The following is a 22175-nucleotide window of genomic DNA, read 5'->3' as shown; positions in this document are numbered from 1 at the left end:
GGACAGAGGCTTTTTAATTTCTTGTTTGATGACGGTCATGAAAAAGACAGCAATCATATTGCAGAACAGAGCAGCATGTACTGGCTAGCTGCCACTAACCCCTGGAGCTGTGTCAGAGGTGACTCTTGCGTGGCTCATTGGTCTAGGGGTATGATTCTCGCTTAGGGTGCGAGAGGGCCCGGGTTCAAATCCCGGACGAGCCCTTTTTAGAGGTAAACATACAAACCCTACTAAAATTGCACTATGCCTGACTATTTCTCGTTATACTGGGTGCATTGTTGCACAACATATTTCTAACCTCAGAAGAAAAATGGATCACCATGCTTTATCTGCCTACCTGCTTAGTCTCAGTGTGTCCCAGGTGATGCTTTCCCAAGCTGTACTCGCTGGCATTTAGGCATCAGATATTTGCCTGTCGATGCCTGCACAAGTGAGTTTTGAATACGTCTAATTGCAAGCATGTTGGATGATATCTCTGAGGTTTTCACACTTGTTCTGCACATTCTGAGCCGCTGCTGATACAGCAGAATAGAAGTAGGGTGAAGGCTTGAGAGAAACTTTCCTCTAACAGTAGAAAGCACCAAGGTAGTTTCTGTAGTGTAGTGGTCATCACGTTTGCCTAACACGCGAAAGGTCCCCGGTTCGAGACCGGGCAGAAACACTGTGCATTGGATGCTTTTTTTGTGCACACTCTAAAACCTTATTATCTCAATGCAATTTTAAGAAGAGGTGGTCTTTGGACACAGTGAGCCGTGAGAAAATTTCTTTACCTTTGCAGACGAAACAAAGTTATCTCCATCGATCATCTGGGGGTTGTTCTTGGGCCTATTTTTATTTTATTTAAGCTATGTTGTATTGTTGGGGCCTTTACACCTGTGACATTGCTGTGAACGTTGTAAGTGGAAACGTTGGCAGGTGCAGACAGAAGAGTCAGAACTAAGCACACCCTGAGCCGTCAGGATGGCCGAGTGGTCTAAGGCGCCAGACTCAAGAGAGCTTGATCGTCAGTGATGCTGAGCCTTCTGGTCTCCTCATGGAGGCGTGGGTTCAAATCCCACTTCTGACAGGTCCCTTTTACACCCTTAAGTCTTCCTAATTTTTGCAGTGCATTCCCCAGACACACCACAATATTTGCAGGAACCTGTAGTAAATAAAGAGAAATCCACCAGGCTGGGCCCTCAATCACAATTCCATGTATTTCTGAAAGGGACACCTCAGGCACACCTTCCATTACATTTGCACTCCATCACAGTAACTGCCATGCTGGGTTTCGAAATAAGCATTTGATCCCATCATTTGTTGTGAGGCTCTCCTGCCACCTTTTGGGCAGAGAAGGCAGTGTTCCTGGAACAACACAGGCAGACATGTTCAACAGGGCTTCCTGGTTATGTGGGAGGAGCAGATTGCCAATGGTCCCCCCTTGCAAATTCTAATTTACATAAGGAAGACAGAGAGGTAGCTGGGAGTAGGCACTACACACGGACATTGCACTCCCTCTTGTGATTTGCAGCCAATTCTAGATTGAGTCGGAGGAAAGGAGGAGACTCGCCCAACAATGGCCATACTGGGAAGTCAGCCACTCTGGGTCTCCCAGGTGAATGTTTCAGGCCTGTGAGCCACTCATATAAATCTCGCCTGATCGAGCCTGATCGAGCGCTGAGCGAGCGCGTTTGAATGCAAATATCAAACACCACTTTCTCAGGTGCAAGAAATGGTGGGCCCTTCATTGCTTCTGGTGTGGAAGTCTATGGAGCAAGGGTCCAGGACTTGCAGAGGAGTACAAGTGCCAGAAAGTGGTTGCTGTTCTCATCTGTGCCTTTTTACTGCTCACTGGCCGATAGGAGATTGGCTGCCCCCTTCCTTGCTGGAAAGAAAAAACAACAACTTGAGAGAAAACATGACTTTGTGTGGCTCACTTATAGGGAGACGAGCCAAATAGCCCTGCTATTTTCTGAAAGACGCTTCAGTAATTGTTCAAAATGTATCTTGGCCACTCAGGCTCGTTGGTCTAGGGGTATGATTCTCGCTTTGGGTGCGAGAGGTCCCGGGTTCAGGTCCCGGGTTCAAATCCCGGACGAGCCCATCCTGTGGAAGTTTTCAGGCTGCTTGTCATATAGGAGCCTTTCTTCTTTTCAATGCTATAAGACGCTGTGTATGTCGAGAAGGTTCCTTACCCTGCACGCTATTTTCCACTTTTGACATGATAAAGGAGTGCAGGACTTCGTTGCAACTGCTTTTCTGGGCTGGACCAGCAGTGTAGGAACATTACATGCAAAGTGTTTTTCTAGTGTCATTTCAGGATATGGTTTCCAAATCGCCTCTTGGAAAAAAAGTGGTCCTCATTCCTGTCTTCCAAAGAAAGAGAGACCGGGTAAGGAGAGCCCAACTTTGAGCTTCAAGGACGTTGGCCTTTAGTCTGTGCATTCCAACCCAATACATGCCAACAAGATTCCTGAGGTAGTGTCTGTTTCTGTAGTGTAGTGGTTATCACGTTCGCCTTACACGCGAAAGGTCCCTGGTTCGAGACCGGGCAGAAACAGCAGCTTGCTGTTTTTCACAGTGTTTGCATTTACTGGCTCACTTTATAGGAAAGCTGAGATAATAGAGGCTGTCTATTCCTCACCAGCCTGACGTAGTGTGCTCCAGAGATCTCAGTGACAGCTCGAAAAGAGAAGTGACGATAGCTTGCGCCATTCGCTTGCTCGCACTTTGCTCTGTAGGGTGGGCCTACTTCATGAAAGCAAGGCATGAGAGCAGAAATGCTTCTCTTGTCCTCACCACGAGCAGACACTTAAAGCAAACAAACTGTCTGAAGGACAGAGGCTTTTTAATCTCTTGTTTGATGACGGTCATGAAAAAGACAGCAATCATATTGCAGAACAGAGCAGCATGTACTGGCTAGCTGCCACTAACCCCTGGAGCTGTGTCAGAGGTGACTCTTGCGTGGCTCGTTGGTCTAGGGGTATGATTCTCGCTTAGGGTGCGAGAGGTCCCGGGTTCAAATCCCGGACGAGCCCTTTTTAGAGGTAAACATACAAACACTACTAAAATTGCACTATGCCTGACTATTTCTCGTTATACTGGGTGCATTGTTGCACAACATATTTCCAACCTCAGAAGAAAAATGGATCACCATGCTTTATCTGCCTACCTGCTTAGTCTCAGTGTGTCCCAGGTGATGCTTTCCCAAGCTGTACTCGCTGGCATTTAGGCATCAGATATTTGCCTGTCGATGCCTGCACAAGTGAGTTTTGAATACGTCTAATTGCAAGCATGTTGGATGATATCTCTGAGGTTTTCACACTTGTTCTGCACATTCTGAGCCGCTGCTGATACTGCAGAATAGAAGTAGGGTGAAGGCTTGAGAGAAACTTTCCTCTAACAGTAGAAAGCACCAAGGTAGTTTCTGTAGTGTAGTGGTCATCACGTTCGCCTAACACGCGAAAGGTCCCCGGTTCGAGACCGGGCAGAAACACTGTGCATTGGATGCTTTTTTTGTGCACACTCTAAAACCTTATTATCTCAATGCAAGTTTAAGAAGAGGTGGTCTTTGGACACAGTGAGCCGTGAGAAAATTTCTTTACCTTTGCAGACGAAACAAAGTTATCTCCATCGATCATCTGGGGGTTGTTCTTGGGCCTATTTTTATTTTATTTAAGCTATGTTGTATTGTTGGGGCCTTTACACCTGTGACATTGCTGTGAACGTTGTAAGTGGAAACGTTGGCAGGTGCAGACAGAAGAGTCAGAACTAAGCACACCCTGAGCCGTCAGGATGGCCGAGTGGTCTAAGGCGCCAGACTCAAGAGAGCTTGATCTTCAGTGATGCTGAGCCTTCTGGTCTCCTCATGGAGGCGTGGGTTCAAATCCCACTTCTGACAGGTCCCTTTTACACCCTTAAGTCTTCCTAATTTTTGCAGTGCATTCCCCAGACACACCACAATATTTGCAGGAACCTGTACTAAATAAAGAGAAATCCACCAGGCTGGGCCCTCATTCACAATTCCATGTATTTCTGAAAGGGACACCTCAGGCACACCTTCCATTACATTTGCACTCCATCACAGTAACTGCCATGCTGGGTTTCGAAATAAGCATTTGATCCCATCATTTGTTGTGAGGCTCTCCTGCCACCTTTTGGGCAGAGAAGGCAGTGTTTCTGGAACAACACAGGCAGACATGTTCAACAGGGCTTCCTGGTTATGTGGGAGGAGCAGATTGCCAATGGTCCCCCCATGCAAATTCTAATTTACATAAGGAAGACAGAGAGGTAGCTGGGAGTAGGCACTACACACGGACATTGCACTCCCTCTTGTGATTTGCAGCCAATTCTAGATTGAGTCGGAGGAAAGGAGGAGACTCGCCCAACAATGGCCATACTGGGAAGTCAGCCACTCTGGGTCTCCCAGGTGAATGTTTCAGGCCTGTGAGCCACTCATATACATCTCGCCTGATCGAGCCTGATCGAGCGCTGAGCGAGCGCGTTTGAATGCAAATATCAAACACCACTTTCTCAGGTGCAAGAAATGGTGGGCCCTTCATTGCTTCTGGTGTGGAAGTCTATGGAGCAAGGGTCCAGGACTTGCAGAGGAGTACAAGTGCCAGAAAGTGGTTGCTGTTCTCATCTGTGCCGTTTTACTGCTCACTGGCCGATAGGAGATTGGCTGCCCCCTTCCTTGCTGGAGTGAAAAAACAACAACTTGAGAGAAAACATGACTTTGTGTGGCTCACTTATAGGGAGACGAGCCAAATAGCCCTGCTATTTTCTGAAAGACGCTTCAGTAATTGTTCAAAATGTATCTTGGCCACTCAGGCTCGTTGGTCTAGGGGTATGATTCTCGCTTTGGGTGCGAGAGGTCCTGGGTTCAAATCCCGGACGAGCCCATCCTGTGGAAGTTTTCAGGCTGCTTGTCATATAGGAGCCTTTCTTCTTTTCAATGCTATAAGACGCTGTGTATGTCGAGAAGGTTCCTTACCCTGCACGCTATTTTCCACTTTTGACATGATAAAGGAGTGCAGGACTTCGTTGCAACTGCTTTTCTGGGCTGGACCAGCAGTGTAGGAACATTACATGCAAAGTGTTTTTCTAGTGTCATTTCAGGATATGGTTTCCAAATCGCCTCTTGGAAAAAAAGTGGTCCTCATTCCTGTCTTCCAAAGAAAGAGAGACCGGGTAAGGAGAGCCCAACTTTGAGCTTCAAGGACGTTGGCCTTTAGTCTGTGCATTCCAACCCAATACATGCCAACAAGATTCCTGAGGTGGTGTCTGTTTCTGTAGTGTAGTGGTTATCACGTTCGCCTGACACGCGAAAGGTCGAGACCGGGCAGAAACAGCAGCTTGCTGTTTTTCACAGTGTTTGCATTTACTGGCTCACTTTATAGGAAAGCTGAGATAATAGAGGCTGTCTATTCCTCACCAGCCTGACGTAGTGTGCTCCAGAGATCTCAGTGACAGCTCGAAAAGAGAAGTGACGATAGCTTGCGCCATTCGCTTGCTCGCACTTTGCTCTGTAGGGTGGGCCTACTTCATGAAAGCAAGGCATGAGAGCAGAAATGCTTCTCTTGTCCTCACCACGAGCAGACACTTAAAGCAAACAAACTGTCTGAAGGACAGAGGCTTTTTAATTTCTTGTTTGATGACGGTCATGAAAAAGACAGCAATCATATTGCAGAACAGAGCAGCATGTACTGGCTAGCTGCCACTAACCCCTGGAGCTGTGTCAGAGGTGACTCTTGCGTGGCTCATTGGTCTAGGGGTATGATTCTCGCTTAGGGTGCGAGAGGGCCCGGGTTCAAATCCCGGACGAGCCCTTTTTAGAGGTAAACATACAAACCCTACTAAAATTGCACTATGCCTGACTATTTCTCGTTATACTGGGTGCATTGTTGCACAACATATTTCTAACCTCAGAAGAAAAATGGATCACCATGCTTTATCTGCCTACCTGCTTAGTCTCAGTGTGTCCCAGGTGATGCTTTCCCAAGCTGTACTCGCTGGCATTTAGGCATCAGATATTTGCCTGTCGATGCCTGCACAAGTGAGTTTTGAATACGTCTAATTGCAAGCATGTTGGATGATATCTCTGAGGTTTTCACACTTGTTCTGCACATTCTGAGCCGCTGCTGATACAGCAGAATAGAAGTAGGGTGAAGGCTTGAGAGAAACTTTCCTCTAACAGTAGAAAGCACCAAGGTAGTTTCTGTAGTGTAGTGGTCATCACGTTCGCCTAACACGCGAAAGGTCCCCGGTTCGAGACCGGGCAGAAACACTGTGCATTGGATGCTTTTTTGTGCACACTCTAAAACCTTATTATCTCAATGCAATTTTAAGAAGAGGTGGTCTTTGGACACAGTGAGCCGTGAGAAAATTTCTTTACCTTTGCAGACGAAACAAAGTTATCTCCATCGATCATCTGGGGGTTGTTCTTGGGCCTATTTTTATTTTATTTAAGCTATGTTGTATTGTTGGGGCCTTTACACCTGTGACATTGCTGTGAACGTTGTAAGTGGAAACGTTGGCAGGTGCAGACAGAAGAGTCAGAACTAAGCACACCCTGAGCCGTCAGGATGGCCGAGTGGTCTAAGGTGCCAGACTCAAGAGAGCTTGATCGTCAGTGATGCTGAGCCTTCTGGTCTCCTCATGGAGGCGTGGGTTCAAATCCCACTTCTGACAGGTCCCTTTTACACCCTTAAGTCTTCCTAATTTTTGCAGTGCATTCCCCAGACACACCACAATATTTGCAGGAACCTGTAGTAAATAAAGAGAAATCCACCAGGCTGGGCCCTCAATCACAATTCCATGTATTTCTGAAAGGGACACCTCAGGCACACCTTCCATTACATTTGCACTCCATCACAGTAACTGCCATGCTGGGTTTCGAAATAAGCATTTGATCCCATCATTTGTTGTGAGGCTCTCCTGCCACCTTTTGGGCAGAGAAGGCAGTGTTCCTGGAACAACACAGGCAGACATGTTCAACAGGGCTTCCTGGTTATGTGGGAGGAGCAGATTGCCAATGGTCCCCCCTTGCAAATTCTAATTTACATAAGGAAGACAGAGAGGTAGCTGGGAGTAGGCACTACACACGGACATTGCACTCCCTCTTGTGATTTGCAGCCAATTCTAGATTGAGTCGGAGGAAAGGAGGAGACTCGCCCAACAATGGCCATACTGGGAAGTCAGCCACTCTGGGTCTCCCAGGTGAATGTTTCAGGCCTGTGAGCCACTCATATAAATCTCGCCTGATCGAGCCTGATCGAGCGCTGAGCGAGCGCGTTTGAATGCAAATATCAAACACCACTTTCTCAGGTGCAAGAAATGGTGGGCCCTTCATTGCTTCTGGTGTGGAAGTCTATGGAGCAAGGGTCCAGGACTTGCAGAGGAGTACAAGTGCCAGAAAGTGGTTGCTGTTCTCATCTGTGCCTTTTTACTGCTCACTGGCCGATAGGAGATTGGCTGCCCCCTTCCTTGCTGGAGTGAAAAAACAACAACTTGAGAGAAAACATGACTTTGTGTGGCTCACTTATAGGGAGACGAGCCAAATAGCCCTGCTATTTTCTGAAAGACGCTTCAGTAATTGTTCAAAATGTATCTTGGCCACTCAGGCTCGTTGGTCTAGGGGTATGATTCTCGCTTTGGGTGCGAGAGGTCCTGGGTTCAAATCCCGGACGAGCCCATCCTGTGGAAGTTTTCAGGCTGCTTGTCATATAGGAGCCTTTCTTCTTTTCAATGCTATAAGACGCTGTGTATGTCGAGAAGGTTCCTTACCCTGCACGCTATTTTCCACTTTTGACATGATAAAGGAGTGCAGGACTTCGTTGCAACTGCTTTTCTGGGCTGGACCAGCAGTGTAGGAACATTACATGCAAAGTGTTTTTCTAGTGTCATTTCAGGATATGGTTTCCAAATCGCCTCTTGGAAAAAAAGTGGTCCTCATTCCTGTCTTCCAAAGAAAGAGAGACCGGGTAAGGAGAGCCCAACTTTGAGCTTCAAGGACGTTGGCCTTTAGTCTGTGCATTCCAACCCAATACATGCCAACAAGATTCCTGAGGTGGTGTCTGTTTCTGTAGTGTAGTGGTTATCACGTTCGCCTTACACGCGAAAGGTCGAGACCGGGCAGAAACAGCAGCTTGCTGTTTTTCACAGTGTTTGCATTTACTGGCTCACTTTATAGGAAAGCTGAGATAATAGAGGCTGTCTATTCCTCACCAGCCTGACGTAGTGTGCTCCAGAGATCTCAGTGACAGCTCGAAAAGAGAAGTGACGATAGCTTGCGCCATTCGCTTGCTCGCACTTTGCTCTGTAGGGTGGGCCTACTTCATGAAAGCAAGGCATGAGAGCAGAAATGCTTCTCTTGTCCTCACCACGAGCAGACACTTAAAGCAAACAAACTGTCTGAAGGACAGAGGCTTTTTAATTTCTTGTTTGATGACGGTCATGAAAAAGACAGCAATCATATTGCAGAACAGAGCAGCATGTACTGGCTAGCTGCCACTAACCCCTGGAGCTGTGTCAGAGGTGACTCTTGCGTGGCTCATTGGTCTAGGGGTATGATTCTCGCTTAGGGTGCGAGAGGGCCCGGGTTCAAATCCCGGACGAGCCCTTTTTAGAGGTAAACATACAAACCCTACTAAAATTGCACTATGCCTGACTATTTCTCGTTATACTGGGTGCATTGTTGCACAACATATTTCTAACCTCAGAAGAAAAATGGATCACCATGCTTTATCTGCCTACCTGCTTAGTCTCAGTGTGTCCCAGGTGATGCTTTCCCAAGCTGTACTCGCTGGCATTTAGGCATCAGATATTTGCCTGTCGATGCCTGCACAAGTGAGTTTTGAATACGTCTAATTGCAAGCATGTTGGATGATATCTCTGAGGTTTTCACACTTGTTCTGCACATTCTGAGCCGCTGCTGATACAGCAGAATAGAAGTAGGGTGAAGGCTTGAGAGAAACTTTCCTCTAACAGTAGAAAGCACCAAGGTAGTTTCTGTAGTGTAGTGGTCATCACGTTTGCCTAACACGCGAAAGGTCCCCGGTTCGAGACCGGGCAGAAACACTGTGCATTGGATGCTTTTTTTGTGCACACTCTAAAACCTTATTATCTCAATGCAATTTTAAGAAGAGGTGGTCTTTGGACACAGTGAGCCGTGAGAAAATTTCTTTACCTTTGCAGACGAAACAAAGTTATCTCCATCGATCATCTGGGGGTTGTTCTTGGGCCTATTTTTATTTTATTTAAGCTATGTTGTATTGTTGGGGCCTTTACACCTGTGACATTGCTGTGAACGTTGTAAGTGGAAACGTTGGCAGGTGCAGACAGAAGAGTCAGAACTAAGCACACCCTGAGCCGTCAGGATGGCCGAGTGGTCTAAGGCGCCAGACTCAAGAGAGCTTGATCGTCAGTGATGCTGAGCCTTCTGGTCTCCTCATGGAGGCGTGGGTTCAAATCCCACTTCTGACAGGTCCCTTTTACACCCTTAAGTCTTCCTAATTTTTGCAGTGCATTCCCCAGACACACCACAATATTTGCAGGAACCTGTAGTAAATAAAGAGAAATCCACCAGGCTGGGCCCTCAATCACAATTCCATGTATTTCTGAAAGGGACACCTCAGGCACACCTTCCATTACATTTGCACTCCATCACAGTAACTGCCATGCTGGGTTTCGAAATAAGCATTTGATCCCATCATTTGTTGTGAGGCTCTCCTGCCACCTTTTGGGCAGAGAAGGCAGTGTTCCTGGAACAACACAGGCAGACATGTTCAACAGGGCTTCCTGGTTATGTGGGAGGAGCAGATTGCCAATGGTCCCCCCTTGCAAATTCTAATTTACATAAGGAAGACAGAGAGGTAGCTGGGAGTAGGCACTACACACGGACATTGCACTCCCTCTTGTGATTTGCAGCCAATTCTAGATTGAGTCGGAGGAAAGGAGGAGACTCGCCCAACAATGGCCATACTGGGAAGTCAGCCACTCTGGGTCTCCCAGGTGAATGTTTCAGGCCTGTGAGCCACTCATATAAATCTCGCCTGATCGAGCCTGATCGAGCGCTGAGCGAGCGCGTTTGAATGCAAATATCAAACACCACTTTCTCAGGTGCAAGAAATGGTGGGCCCTTCATTGCTTCTGGTGTGGAAGTCTATGGAGCAAGGGTCCAGGACTTGCAGAGGAGTACAAGTGCCAGAAAGTGGTTGCTGTTCTCATCTGTGCCTTTTTACTGCTCACTGGCCGATAGGAGATTGGCTGCCCCCTTCCTTGCTGGAAAGAAAAAACAACAACTTGAGAGAAAACATGACTTTGTGTGGCTCACTTATAGGGAGACGAGCCAAATAGCCCTGCTATTTTCTGAAAGACGCTTCAGTAATTGTTCAAAATGTATCTTGGCCACTCAGGCTCGTTGGTCTAGGGGTATGATTCTCGCTTTGGGTGCGAGAGGTTCAGGTCCCGGGTTCAAATCCCGGACGAGCCCATCCTGTGGAAGTTTTCAGGCTGCTTGTCATATAGGAGCCTTTCTTCTTTTCAATGCTATAAGACGCTGTGTATGTCGAGAAGGTTCCTTACCCTGCACGCTATTTTCCACTTTTGACATGATAAAGGAGTGCAGGACTTCGTTGCAACTGCTTTTCTGGGCTGGACCAGCAGTGTAGGAACATTACATGCAAAGTGTTTTTCTAGTGTCATTTCAGGATATGGTTTCCAAATCGCCTCTTGGAAAAAAAGTGGTCCTCATTCCTGTCTTCCAAAGAAAGAGAGACCGGGTAAGGAGAGCCCAACTTTGAGCTTCAAGGACGTTGGCCTTTAGTCTGTGCATTCCAACCCAATACATGCCAACAAGATTCCTGAGGTAGTGTCTGTTTCTGTAGTGTAGTGGTTATCACGTTCGCCTTACACGCGAAACGCGAAAGGTCCCTGGTTCGAGACCGGGCAGAAACAGCAGCTTGCTGTTTTTCACAGTGTTTGCATTTACTGGCTCACTTTATAGGAAAGCTGAGATAATAGAGGCTGTCTATTCCTCACCAGCCTGACGTAGTGTGCTCCAGAGATCTCAGTGACAGCTCGAAAAGAGAAGTGACGATAGCTTGCGCCATTCGCTTGCTCGCACTTTGCTCTGTAGGGTGGGCCTACTTCATGAAAGCAAGGCATGAGAGCAGAAATGCTTCTCTTGTCCTCACCACGAGCAGACACTTAAAGCAAACAAACTGTCTGAAGGACAGAGGCTTTTTAATCTCTTGTTTGATGACGGTCATGAAAAAGACAGCAATCATATTGCAGAACAGAGCAGCATGTACTGGCTAGCTGCCACTAACCCCTGGAGCTGTGTCAGAGGTGACTCTTGCGTGGCTCGTTGGTCTAGGGGTATGATTCTCGCTTAGGGTGCGAGAGGTCCCGGGTTCAAATCCCGGACGAGCCCTTTTTAGAGGTAAACATACAAACACTACTAAAATTGCACTATGCCTGACTATTTCTCGTTATACTGGGTGCATTGTTGCACAACATATTTCCAACCTCAGAAGAAAAATGGATCACCATGCTTTATCTGCCTACCTGCTTAGTCTCAGTGTGTCCCAGGTGATGCTTTCCCAAGCTGTACTCGCTGGCATTTAGGCATCAGATATTTGCCTGTCGATGCCTGCACAAGTGAGTTTTGAATACGTCTAATTGCAAGCATGTTGGATGATATCTCTGAGGTTTTCACACTTGTTCTGCACATTCTGAGCCGCTGCTGATACTGCAGAATAGAAGTAGGGTGAAGGCTTGAGAGAAACTTTCCTCTAACAGTAGAAAGCACCAAGGTAGTTTCTGTAGTGTAGTGGTCATCACGTTCGCCTAACACGCGAAAGGTCCCCGGTTCGAGACCGGGCAGAAACACTGTGCATTGGATGCTTTTTTTGTGCACACTCTAAAACCTTATTATCTCAATGCAAGTTTAAGAAGAGGTGGTCTTTGGACACAGTGAGCCGTGAGAAAATTTCTTTACCTTTGCAGACGAAACAAAGTTATCTCCATCGATCATCTGGGGGTTGTTCTTGGGCCTATTTTTATTTTATTTAAGCTATGTTGTATTGTTGGGGCCTTTACACCTGTGACATTGCTGTGAACGTTGTAAGTGGAAACGTTGGCAGGTGCAGACAGAAGAGTCAGAACTAAGCACACCCTGAGCCGTCAGGATGGCCGAGTGGTCTAAGGCGCCAGACTCAAGAGAGCTTGATCTTCAGTGATGCTGAGCCTTCTGGTCTCCTCATGGAGGCGTGGGTTCAAATCCCACTTCTGACAGGTCCCTTTTACACCCTTAAGTCTTCCTAATTTTTGCAGTGCATTCCCCAGACACACCACAATATTTGCAGGAACCTGTACTAAATAAAGAGAAATCCACCAGGCTGGGCCCTCATTCACAATTCCATGTATTTCTGAAAGGGACACCTCAGGCACACCTTCCATTACATTTGCACTCCATCACAGTAACTGCCATGCTGGGTTTCGAAATAAGCATTTGATCCCATCATTTGTTGTGAGGCTCTCCTGCCACCTTTTGGGCAGAGAAGGCAGTGTTTCTGGAACAACACAGGCAGACATGTTCAACAGGGCTTCCTGGTTATGTGGGAGGAGCAGATTGCCAATGGTCCCCCCATGCAAATTCTAATTTACATAAGGAAGACAGAGAGGTAGCTGGGAGTAGGCACTACACACGGACATTGCACTCCCTCTTGTGATTTGCAGCCAATTCTAGATTGAGTCGGAGGAAAGGAGGAGACTCGCCCAACAATGGCCATACTGGGAAGTCAGCCACTCTGGGTCTCCCAGGTGAATGTTTCAGGCCTGTGAGCCACTCATATACATCTCGCCTGATCGAGCCTGATCGAGCGCTGAGCGAGCGCGTTTGAATGCAAATATCAAACACCACTTTCTCAGGTGCAAGAAATGGTGGGCCCTTCATTGCTTCTGGTGTGGAAGTCTATGGAGCAAGGGTCCAGGACTTGCAGAGGAGTACAAGTGCCAGAAAGTGGTTGCTGTTCTCATCTGTGCCGTTTTACTGCTCACTGGCCGATAGGAGATTGGCTGCCCCCTTCCTTGCTGGAGTGAAAAAACAACAACTTGAGAGAAAACATGACTTTGTGTGGCTCACTTATAGGGAGACGAGCCAAATAGCCCTGCTATTTTCTGAAAGACGCTTCAGTAATTGTTCAAAATGTATCTTGGCCACTCAGGCTCGTTGGTCTAGGGGTATGATTCTCGCTTTGGGTGCGAGAGGTCCTGGGTTCAAATCCCGGACGAGCCCATCCTGTGGAAGTTTTCAGGCTGCTTGTCATATAGGAGCCTTTCTTCTTTTCAATGCTATAAGACGCTGTGTATGTCGAGAAGGTTCCTTACCCTGCACGCTATTTTCCACTTTTGACATGATAAAGGAGTGCAGGACTTCGTTGCAACTGCTTTTCTGGGCTGGACCAGCAGTGTAGGAACATTACATGCAAAGTGTTTTTCTAGTGTCATTTCAGGATATGGTTTCCAAATCGCCTCTTGGAAAAAAAGTGGTCCTCATTCCTGTCTTCCAAAGAAAGAGAGACCGGGTAAGGAGAGCCCAACTTTGAGCTTCAAGGACGTTGGCCTTTAGTCTGTGCATTCCAACCCAATACATGCCAACAAGATTCCTGAGGTGGTGTCTGTTTCTGTAGTGTAGTGGTTATCACGTTCGCCTGACACGCGAAAGGTCGAGACCGGGCAGAAACAGCAGCTTGCTGTTTTTCACAGTGTTTGCATTTACTGGCTCACTTTATAGGAAAGCTGAGATAATAGAGGCTGTCTATTCCTCACCAGCCTGACGTAGTGTGCTCCAGAGATCTCAGTGACAGCTCGAAAAGAGAAGTGACGATAGCTTGCGCCATTCGCTTGCTCGCACTTTGCTCTGTAGGGTGGGCCTACTTCATGAAAGCAAGGCATGAGAGCAGAAATGCTTCTCTTGTCCTCACCACGAGCAGACACTTAAAGCAAACAAACTGTCTGAAGGACAGAGGCTTTTTAATTTCTTGTTTGATGACGGTCATGAAAAAGACAGCAATCATATTGCAGAACAGAGCAGCATGTACTGGCTAGCTGCCACTAACCCCTGGAGCTGTGTCAGAGGTGACTCTTGCGTGGCTCATTGGTCTAGGGGTATGATTCTCGCTTAGGGTGCGAGAGGGCCCGGGTTCAAATCCCGGACGAGCCCTTTTTAGAGGTAAACATACAAACCCTACTAAAATTGCACTATGCCTGACTATTTCTCGTTATACTGGGTGCATTGTTGCACAACATATTTCTAACCTCAGAAGAAAAATGGATCACCATGCTTTATCTGCCTACCTGCTTAGTCTCAGTGTGTCCCAGGTGATGCTTTCCCAAGCTGTACTCGCTGGCATTTAGGCATCAGATATTTGCCTGTCGATGCCTGCACAAGTGAGTTTTGAATACGTCTAATTGCAAGCATGTTGGATGATATCTCTGAGGTTTTCACACTTGTTCTGCACATTCTGAGCCGCTGCTGATACAGCAGAATAGAAGTAGGGTGAAGGCTTGAGAGAAACTTTCCTCTAACAGTAGAAAGCACCAAGGTAGTTTCTGTAGTGTAGTGGTCATCACGTTCGCCTAACACGCGAAAGGTCCCCGGTTCGAGACCGGGCAGAAACACTGTGCATTGGATGCTTTTTTGTGCACACTCTAAAACCTTATTATCTCAATGCAATTTTAAGAAGAGGTGGTCTTTGGACACAGTGAGCCGTGAGAAAATTTCTTTACCTTTGCAGACGAAACAAAGTTATCTCCATCGATCATCTGGGGGTTGTTCTTGGGCCTATTTTTATTTTATTTAAGCTATGTTGTATTGTTGGGGCCTTTACACCTGTGACATTGCTGTGAACGTTGTAAGTGGAAACGTTGGCAGGTGCAGACAGAAGAGTCAGAACTAAGCACACCCTGAGCCGTCAGGATGGCCGAGTGGTCTAAGGTGCCAGACTCAAGAGAGCTTGATCGTCAGTGATGCTGAGCCTTCTGGTCTCCTCATGGAGGCGTGGGTTCAAATCCCACTTCTGACAGGTCCCTTTTACACCCTTAAGTCTTCCTAATTTTTGCAGTGCATTCCCCAGACACACCACAATATTTGCAGGAACCTGTAGTAAATAAAGAGAAATCCACCAGGCTGGGCCCTCAATCACAATTCCATGTATTTCTGAAAGGGACACCTCAGGCACACCTTCCATTACATTTGCACTCCATCACAGTAACTGCCATGCTGGGTTTCGAAATAAGCATTTGATCCCATCATTTGTTGTGAGGCTCTCCTGCCACCTTTTGGGCAGAGAAGGCAGTGTTCCTGGAACAACACAGGCAGACATGTTCAACAGGGCTTCCTGGTTATGTGGGAGGAGCAGATTGCCAATGGTCCCCCCTTGCAAATTCTAATTTACATAAGGAAGACAGAGAGGTAGCTGGGAGTAGGCACTACACACGGACATTGCACTCCCTCTTGTGATTTGCAGCCAATTCTAGATTGAGTCGGAGGAAAGGAGGAGACTCGCCCAACAATGGCCATACTGGGAAGTCAGCCACTCTGGGTCTCCCAGGTGAATGTTTCAGGCCTGTGAGCCACTCATATAAATCTCGCCTGATCGAGCCTGATCGAGCGCTGAGCGAGCGCGTTTGAATGCAAATATCAAACACCACTTTCTCAGGTGCAAGAAATGGTGGGCCCTTCATTGCTTCTGGTGTGGAAGTCTATGGAGCAAGGGTCCAGGACTTGCAGAGGAGTACAAGTGCCAGAAAGTGGTTGCTGTTCTCATCTGTGCCTTTTTACTGCTCACTGGCCGATAGGAGATTGGCTGCCCCCTTCCTTGCTGGAGTGAAAAAACAACAACTTGAGAGAAAACATGACTTTGTGTGGCTCACTTATAGGGAGACGAGCCAAATAGCCCTGCTATTTTCTGAAAGACGCTTCAGTAATTGTTCAAAATGTATCTTGGCCACTCAGGCTCGTTGGTCTAGGGGTATGATTCTCGCTTTGGGTGCGAGAGGTCCTGGGTTCAAATCCCGGACGAGCCCATCCTGTGGAAGTTTTCAGGCTGCTTGTCATATAGGAGCCTTTCTTCTTTTCAATGCTATAAGACGCTGTGTATGTCGAGAAGGTTCCTTACCCTGCACGCTATTTTCCACTTTTGACATGATAAAGGAGTGCAGGACTTCGTTGCAACTGCTTTTCTGGGCTGGACCAGCAGTGTAGGAACATTACATGCAAAGTGTTTTTCTAGTGTCATTTCAGGATATGGTTTCCAAATCGCCTCTTGGAAAAAAAGTGGTCCTCATTCCTGTCTTCCAAAGAAAGAGAGACCGGGTAAGGAGAGCCCAACTTTGAGCTTCAAGGACGTTGGCCTTTAGTCTGTGCATTCCAACCCAATACATGCCAACAAGATTCCTGAGGTGGTGTCTGTTTCTGTAGTGTAGTGGTTATCACGTTCGCCTGACACGCGAAAGGTCGAGACCGGGCAGAAACAGCAGCTTGCTGTTTTTCACAGTGTTTGCATTTACTGGCTCACTTTATAGGAAAGCTGAGATAATAGAGGCTGTCTATTCCTCACCAGCCTGACGTAGTGTGCTCCAGAGATCTCAGTGACAGCTCGAAAAGAGAAGTGACGATAGCTTGCGCCATTCGCTTGCTCGCACTTTGCTCTGTAGGGTGGGCCTACTTCATGAAAGCAAGGCATGAGAGCAGAAATGCTTCTCTTGTCCTCACCACGAGCAGACACTTAAAGCAAACAAACTGTCTGAAGGACAGAGGCTTTTTAATTTCTTGTTTGATGACGGTCATGAAAAAGACAGCAATCATATTGCAGAACAGAGCAGCATGTACTGGCTAGCTGCCACTAACCCCTGGAGCTGTGTCAGAGGTGACTCTTGCGTGGCTCATTGGTCTAGGGGTATGATTCTCGCTTAGGGTGCGAGAGGGCCCGGGTTCAAATCCCGGACGAGCCCTTTTTAGAGGTAAACATACAAACCCTACTAAAATTGCACTATGCCTGACTATTTCTCGTTATACTGGGTGCATTGTTGCACAACATATTTCTAACCTCAGAAGAAAAATGGATCACCATGCTTTATCTGCCTACCTGCTTAGTCTCAGTGTGTCCCAGGTGATGCTTTCCCAAGCTGTACTCGCTGGCATTTAGGCATCAGATATTTGCCTGTCGATGCCTGCACAAGTGAGTTTTGAATACGTCTAATTGCAAGCATGTTGGATGATATCTCTGAGGTTTTCACACTTGTTCTGCACATTCTGAGCCGCTGCTGATACAGCAGAATAGAAGTAGGGTGAAGGCTTGAGAGAAACTTTCCTCTAACAGTAGAAAGCACCAAGGTAGTTTCTGTAGTGTAGTGGTCATCACGTTCGCCTAACACGCGAAAGGTCCCCGGTTCGAGACCGGGCAGAAACACTGTGCATTGGATGCTTTTTTGTGCACACTCTAAAACCTTATTATCTCAATGCAATTTTAAGAAGAGGTGGTCTTTGGACACAGTGAGCCGTGAGAAAATTTCTTTACCTTTGCAGACGAAACAAAGTTATCTCCATCGATCATCTGGGGGTTGTTCTTGGGCCTATTTTTATTTTATTTAAGCTATGTTGTATTGTTGGGGCCTTTACACCTGTGACATTGCTGTGAACGTTGTAAGTGGAAACGTTGGCAGGTGCAGACAGAAGAGTCAGAACTAAGCACACCCTGAGCCGTCAGGATGGCCGAGTGGTCTAAGGTGCCAGACTCAAGAGAGCTTGATCGTCAGTGATGCTGAGCCTTCTGGTCTCCTCATGGAGGCGTGGGTTCAAATCCCACTTCTGACAGGTCCCTTTTACACCCTTAAGTCTTCCTAATTTTTGCAGTGCATTCCCCAGACACACCACAATATTTGCAGGAACCTGTAGTAAATAAAGAGAAATCCACCAGGCTGGGCCCTCAATCACAATTCCATGTATTTCTGAAAGGGACACCTCAGGCACACCTTCCATTACATTTGCACTCCATCACAGTAACTGCCATGCTGGGTTTCGAAATAAGCATTTGATCCCATCATTTGTTGTGAGGCTCTCCTGCCACCTTTTGGGCAGAGAAGGCAGTGTTCCTGGAACAACACAGGCAGACATGTTCAACAGGGCTTCCTGGTTATGTGGGAGGAGCAGATTGCCAATGGTCCCCCCTTGCAAATTCTAATTTACATAAGGAAGACAGAGAGGTAGCTGGGAGTAGGCACTACACACGGACATTGCACTCCCTCTTGTGATTTGCAGCCAATTCTAGATTGAGTCGGAGGAAAGGAGGAGACTCGCCCAACAATGGCCATACTGGGAAGTCAGCCACTCTGGGTCTCCCAGGTGAATGTTTCAGGCCTGTGAGCCACTCATATAAATCTCGCCTGATCGAGCCTGATCGAGCGCTGAGCGAGCGCGTTTGAATGCAAATATCAAACACCACTTTCTCAGGTGCAAGAAATGGTGGGCCCTTCATTGCTTCTGGTGTGGAAGTCTATGGAGCAAGGGTCCAGGACTTGCAGAGGAGTACAAGTGCCAGAAAGTGGTTGCTGTTCTCATCTGTGCCTTTTTACTGCTCACTGGCCGATAGGAGATTGGCTGCCCCCTTCCTTGCTGGAGTGAAAAAACAACAACTTGAGAGAAAACATGACTTTGTGTGGCTCACTTATAGGGAGACGAGCCAAATAGCCCTGCTATTTTCTGAAAGACGCTTCAGTAATTGTTCAAAATGTATCTTGGCCACTCAGGCTCGTTGGTCTAGGGGTATGATTCTCGCTTTGGGTGCGAGAGGTCCTGGGTTCAAATCCCGGACGAGCCCATCCTGTGGAAGTTTTCAGGCTGCTTGTCATATAGGAGCCTTTCTTCTTTTCAATGCTATAAGACGCTGTGTATGTCGAGAAGGTTCCTTACCCTGCACGCTATTTTCCACTTTTGACATGATAAAGGAGTGCAGGACTTCGTTGCAACTGCTTTTCTGGGCTGGACCAGCAGTGTAGGAACATTACATGCAAAGTGTTTTTCTAGTGTCATTTCAGGATATGGTTTCCAAATCGCCTCTTGGAAAAAAAGTGGTCCTCATTCCTGTCTTCCAAAGAAAGAGAGACCGGGTAAGGAGAGCCCAACTTTGAGCTTCAAGGACGTTGGCCTTTAGTCTGTGCATTCCAACCCAATACATGCCAACAAGATTCCTGAGGTGGTGTCTGTTTCTGTAGTGTAGTGGTTATCACGTTCGCCTTACACGCGAAAGGTCGAGACCGGGCAGAAACAGCAGCTTGCTGTTTTTCACAGTGTTTGCATTTACTGGCTCACTTTATAGGAAAGCTGAGATAATAGAGGCTGTCTATTCCTCACCAGCCTGACGTAGTGTGCTCCAGAGATCTCAGTGACAGCTCGAAAAGAGAAGTGACGATAGCTTGCGCCATTCGCTTGCTCGCACTTTGCTCTGTAGGGTGGGCCTACTTCATGAAAGCAAGGCATGAGAGCAGAAATGCTTCTCTTGTCCTCACCACGAGCAGACACTTAAAGCAAACAAACTGTCTGAAGGACAGAGGCTTTTTAATTTCTTGTTTGATGACGGTCATGAAAAAGACAGCAATCATATTGCAGAACAGAGCAGCATGTACTGGCTAGCTGCCACTAACCCCTGGAGCTGTGTCAGAGGTGACTCTTGCGTGGCTCATTGGTCTAGGGGTATGATTCTCGCTTAGGGTGCGAGAGGGCCCGGGTTCAAATCCCGGACGAGCCCTTTTTAGAGGTAAACATACAAACCCTACTAAAATTGCACTATGCCTGACTATTTCTCGTTATACTGGGTGCATTGTTGCACAACATATTTCTAACCTCAGAAGAAAAATGGATCACCATGCTTTATCTGCCTACCTGCTTAGTCTCAGTGTGTCCCAGGTGATGCTTTCCCAAGCTGTACTCGCTGGCATTTAGGCATCAGATATTTGCCTGTCGATGCCTGCACAAGTGAGTTTTGAATACGTCTAATTGCAAGCATGTTGGATGATATCTCTGAGGTTTTCACACTTGTTCTGCACATTCTGAGCCGCTGCTGATACAGCAGAATAGAAGTAGGGTGAAGGCTTGAGAGAAACTTTCCTCTAACAGTAGAAAGCACCAAGGTAGTTTCTGTAGTGTAGTGGTCATCACGTTTGCCTAACACGCGAAAGGTCCCCGGTTCGAGACCGGGCAGAAACACTGTGCATTGGATGCTTTTTTTGTGCACACTCTAAAACCTTATTATCTCAATGCAATTTTAAGAAGAGGTGGTCTTTGGACACAGTGAGCCGTGAGAAAATTTCTTTACCTTTGCAGACGAAACAAAGTTATCTCCATCGATCATCTGGGGGTTGTTCTTGGGCCTATTTTTATTTTATTTAAGCTATGTTGTATTGTTGGGGCCTTTACACCTGTGACATTGCTGTGAACGTTGTAAGTGGAAACGTTGGCAGGTGCAGACAGAAGAGTCAGAACTAAGCACACCCTGAGCCGTCAGGATGGCCGAGTGGTCTAAGGCGCCAGACTCAAGAGAGCTTGATCGTCAGTGATGCTGAGCCTTCTGGTCTCCTCATGGAGGCGTGGGTTCAAATCCCACTTCTGACAGGTCCCTTTTACACCCTTAAGTCTTCCTAATTTTTGCAGTGCATTCCCCAGACACACCACAATATTTGCAGGAACCTGTAGTAAATAAAGAGAAATCCACCAGGCTGGGCCCTCAATCACAATTCCATGTATTTCTGAAAGGGACACCTCAGGCACACCTTCCATTACATTTGCACTCCATCACAGTAACTGCCATGCTGGGTTTCGAAATAAGCATTTGATCCCATCATTTGTTGTGAGGCTCTCCTGCCACCTTTTGGGCAGAGAAGGCAGTGTTCCTGGAACAACACAGGCAGACATGTTCAACAGGGCTTCCTGGTTATGTGGGAGGAGCAGATTGCCAATGGTCCCCCCTTGCAAATTCTAATTTACATAAGGAAGACAGAGAGGTAGCTGGGAGTAGGCACTACACACGGACATTGCACTCCCTCTTGTGATTTGCAGCCAATTCTAGATTGAGTCGGAGGAAAGGAGGAGACTCGCCCAACAATGGCCATACTGGGAAGTCAGCCACTCTGGGTCTCCCAGGTGAATGTTTCAGGCCTGTGAGCCACTCATATAAATCTCGCCTGATCGAGCCTGATCGAGCGCTGAGCGAGCGCGTTTGAATGCAAATATCAAACACCACTTTCTCAGGTGCAAGAAATGGTGGGCCCTTCATTGCTTCTGGTGTGGAAGTCTATGGAGCAAGGGTCCAGGACTTGCAGAGGAGTACAAGTGCCAGAAAGTGGTTGCTGTTCTCATCTGTGCCTTTTTACTGCTCACTGGCCGATAGGAGATTGGCTGCCCCCTTCCTTGCTGGAAAGAAAAAACAACAACTTGAGAGAAAACATGACTTTGTGTGGCTCACTTATAGGGAGACGAGCCAAATAGCCCTGCTATTTTCTGAAAGACGCTTCAGTAATTGTTCAAAATGTATCTTGGCCACTCAGGCTCGTTGGTCTAGGGGTATGATTCTCGCTTTGGGTGCGAGAGGTCCCGGGTTCAAATCCCGGACGAGCCCATCCTGTGGAAGTTTTCAGGCTGCTTGTCATATAGGAGCCTTTCTTCTTTTCAATGCTATAAGACGCTGTGTATGTCGAGAAGGTTCCTTACCCTGCACGCTATTTTCCACTTTTGACATGATAAAGGAGTGCAGGACTTCGTTGCAACTGCTTTTCTGGGCTGGACCAGCAGTGTAGGAACATTACATGCAAAGTGTTTTTCTAGTGTCATTTCAGGATATGGTTTCCAAATCGCCTCTTGGAAAAAAAGTGGTCCTCATTCCTGTCTTCCAAAGAAAGAGAGACCGGGTAAGGAGAGCCCAACTTTGAGCTTCAAGGACGTTGGCCTTTAGTCTGTGCATTCCAACCCAATACATGCCAACAAGATTCCTGAGGTAGTGTCTGTTTCTGTAGTGTAGTGGTTATCACGTTCGCCTTACACGCGAAAGGTCCCTGGTTCGAGACCGGGCAGAAACAGCAGCTTGCTGTTTTTCACAGTGTTTGCATTTACTGGCTCACTTTATAGGAAAGCTGAG

The 22175-nt window shown here is 47.2% G+C and overlaps 28 non-coding genes across 28 annotated transcripts; all 28 read left to right on the top strand.

Moving 5' to 3' along the window:
* The first annotated feature begins 131 nt into the window (after positions 1–131).
* TRNAP-AGG (transfer RNA proline (anticodon AGG)) lies at positions 132–203 on the top strand. Its single transcript has one exon. It is a non-coding gene; the product is annotated as a tRNA-Pro (tRNA).
* Positions 204–588: 385 nt separating this feature from the next.
* TRNAV-AAC (transfer RNA valine (anticodon AAC)) lies at positions 589–661 on the top strand. Its single transcript has one exon. It is a non-coding gene; the product is annotated as a tRNA-Val (tRNA).
* A 293-nt stretch (positions 662–954) lies between these two features.
* On the top strand, positions 955–1066 carry TRNAL-CAA (transfer RNA leucine (anticodon CAA)). The gene is made up of 2 exons: positions 955–992; positions 1021–1066. It is a non-coding gene; the product is annotated as a tRNA-Leu (tRNA).
* Positions 1067–2466: 1400 nt separating this feature from the next.
* On the top strand, positions 2467–2539 carry TRNAV-UAC (transfer RNA valine (anticodon UAC)). Its single transcript has one exon. It is a non-coding gene; the product is annotated as a tRNA-Val (tRNA).
* A 406-nt stretch (positions 2540–2945) lies between these two features.
* On the top strand, positions 2946–3017 carry TRNAP-AGG (transfer RNA proline (anticodon AGG)). Its single transcript has one exon. It is a non-coding gene; the product is annotated as a tRNA-Pro (tRNA).
* A 385-nt stretch (positions 3018–3402) lies between these two features.
* TRNAV-AAC (transfer RNA valine (anticodon AAC)) lies at positions 3403–3475 on the top strand. The gene has a single exon. It is a non-coding gene; the product is annotated as a tRNA-Val (tRNA).
* A 293-nt stretch (positions 3476–3768) lies between these two features.
* TRNAL-CAA (transfer RNA leucine (anticodon CAA)) lies at positions 3769–3880 on the top strand. Its single transcript has 2 exons — positions 3769–3806; positions 3835–3880. It is a non-coding gene; the product is annotated as a tRNA-Leu (tRNA).
* Positions 3881–5738: 1858 nt separating this feature from the next.
* On the top strand, positions 5739–5810 carry TRNAP-AGG (transfer RNA proline (anticodon AGG)). Its single transcript has one exon. It is a non-coding gene; the product is annotated as a tRNA-Pro (tRNA).
* A 385-nt stretch (positions 5811–6195) lies between these two features.
* Positions 6196–6268, top strand: TRNAV-AAC (transfer RNA valine (anticodon AAC)). The gene has a single exon. It is a non-coding gene; the product is annotated as a tRNA-Val (tRNA).
* A 292-nt stretch (positions 6269–6560) lies between these two features.
* On the top strand, positions 6561–6672 carry TRNAL-CAA (transfer RNA leucine (anticodon CAA)). Its single transcript has 2 exons — positions 6561–6598; positions 6627–6672. It is a non-coding gene; the product is annotated as a tRNA-Leu (tRNA).
* Positions 6673–8530: 1858 nt separating this feature from the next.
* On the top strand, positions 8531–8602 carry TRNAP-AGG (transfer RNA proline (anticodon AGG)). The gene has a single exon. It is a non-coding gene; the product is annotated as a tRNA-Pro (tRNA).
* A 385-nt stretch (positions 8603–8987) lies between these two features.
* Positions 8988–9060, top strand: TRNAV-AAC (transfer RNA valine (anticodon AAC)). The gene has a single exon. It is a non-coding gene; the product is annotated as a tRNA-Val (tRNA).
* A 293-nt stretch (positions 9061–9353) lies between these two features.
* Positions 9354–9465, top strand: TRNAL-CAA (transfer RNA leucine (anticodon CAA)). The gene is made up of 2 exons: positions 9354–9391; positions 9420–9465. It is a non-coding gene; the product is annotated as a tRNA-Leu (tRNA).
* Positions 9466–10858: 1393 nt separating this feature from the next.
* On the top strand, positions 10859–10938 carry TRNAV-UAC (transfer RNA valine (anticodon UAC)). Its single transcript is given in 2 exon segments — positions 10859–10895; positions 10903–10938. It is a non-coding gene; the product is annotated as a tRNA-Val (tRNA).
* A 406-nt stretch (positions 10939–11344) lies between these two features.
* TRNAP-AGG (transfer RNA proline (anticodon AGG)) lies at positions 11345–11416 on the top strand. Its single transcript has one exon. It is a non-coding gene; the product is annotated as a tRNA-Pro (tRNA).
* A 385-nt stretch (positions 11417–11801) lies between these two features.
* TRNAV-AAC (transfer RNA valine (anticodon AAC)) lies at positions 11802–11874 on the top strand. The gene has a single exon. It is a non-coding gene; the product is annotated as a tRNA-Val (tRNA).
* A 293-nt stretch (positions 11875–12167) lies between these two features.
* On the top strand, positions 12168–12279 carry TRNAL-CAA (transfer RNA leucine (anticodon CAA)). The gene is made up of 2 exons: positions 12168–12205; positions 12234–12279. It is a non-coding gene; the product is annotated as a tRNA-Leu (tRNA).
* A 1858-nt stretch (positions 12280–14137) lies between these two features.
* On the top strand, positions 14138–14209 carry TRNAP-AGG (transfer RNA proline (anticodon AGG)). Its single transcript has one exon. It is a non-coding gene; the product is annotated as a tRNA-Pro (tRNA).
* Positions 14210–14594: 385 nt separating this feature from the next.
* TRNAV-AAC (transfer RNA valine (anticodon AAC)) lies at positions 14595–14667 on the top strand. Its single transcript has one exon. It is a non-coding gene; the product is annotated as a tRNA-Val (tRNA).
* Positions 14668–14959: 292 nt separating this feature from the next.
* On the top strand, positions 14960–15071 carry TRNAL-CAA (transfer RNA leucine (anticodon CAA)). The gene is made up of 2 exons: positions 14960–14997; positions 15026–15071. It is a non-coding gene; the product is annotated as a tRNA-Leu (tRNA).
* A 1858-nt stretch (positions 15072–16929) lies between these two features.
* Positions 16930–17001, top strand: TRNAP-AGG (transfer RNA proline (anticodon AGG)). Its single transcript has one exon. It is a non-coding gene; the product is annotated as a tRNA-Pro (tRNA).
* Positions 17002–17386: 385 nt separating this feature from the next.
* TRNAV-AAC (transfer RNA valine (anticodon AAC)) lies at positions 17387–17459 on the top strand. Its single transcript has one exon. It is a non-coding gene; the product is annotated as a tRNA-Val (tRNA).
* Positions 17460–17751: 292 nt separating this feature from the next.
* On the top strand, positions 17752–17863 carry TRNAL-CAA (transfer RNA leucine (anticodon CAA)). Its single transcript has 2 exons — positions 17752–17789; positions 17818–17863. It is a non-coding gene; the product is annotated as a tRNA-Leu (tRNA).
* A 1858-nt stretch (positions 17864–19721) lies between these two features.
* TRNAP-AGG (transfer RNA proline (anticodon AGG)) lies at positions 19722–19793 on the top strand. Its single transcript has one exon. It is a non-coding gene; the product is annotated as a tRNA-Pro (tRNA).
* Positions 19794–20178: 385 nt separating this feature from the next.
* On the top strand, positions 20179–20251 carry TRNAV-AAC (transfer RNA valine (anticodon AAC)). The gene has a single exon. It is a non-coding gene; the product is annotated as a tRNA-Val (tRNA).
* Positions 20252–20544: 293 nt separating this feature from the next.
* On the top strand, positions 20545–20656 carry TRNAL-CAA (transfer RNA leucine (anticodon CAA)). Its single transcript has 2 exons — positions 20545–20582; positions 20611–20656. It is a non-coding gene; the product is annotated as a tRNA-Leu (tRNA).
* A 931-nt stretch (positions 20657–21587) lies between these two features.
* TRNAP-UGG (transfer RNA proline (anticodon UGG)) lies at positions 21588–21659 on the top strand. The gene has a single exon. It is a non-coding gene; the product is annotated as a tRNA-Pro (tRNA).
* Positions 21660–22043: 384 nt separating this feature from the next.
* Positions 22044–22116, top strand: TRNAV-UAC (transfer RNA valine (anticodon UAC)). The gene has a single exon. It is a non-coding gene; the product is annotated as a tRNA-Val (tRNA).
* Positions 22117–22175: the final 59 nt, after the last annotated feature.

Source organism: Lissotriton vulgaris, chromosome 10, assembly GCF_964263255.1.
Source record: "Lissotriton vulgaris chromosome 10, aLisVul1.2, whole genome shotgun sequence".
Lineage (NCBI taxonomy): Eukaryota > Metazoa > Chordata > Amphibia > Caudata > Salamandridae > Lissotriton > Lissotriton vulgaris.
Note: the sequence above shows the minus strand (reverse complement) of the source record. Positions and strands in the feature narration are given on the sequence as shown.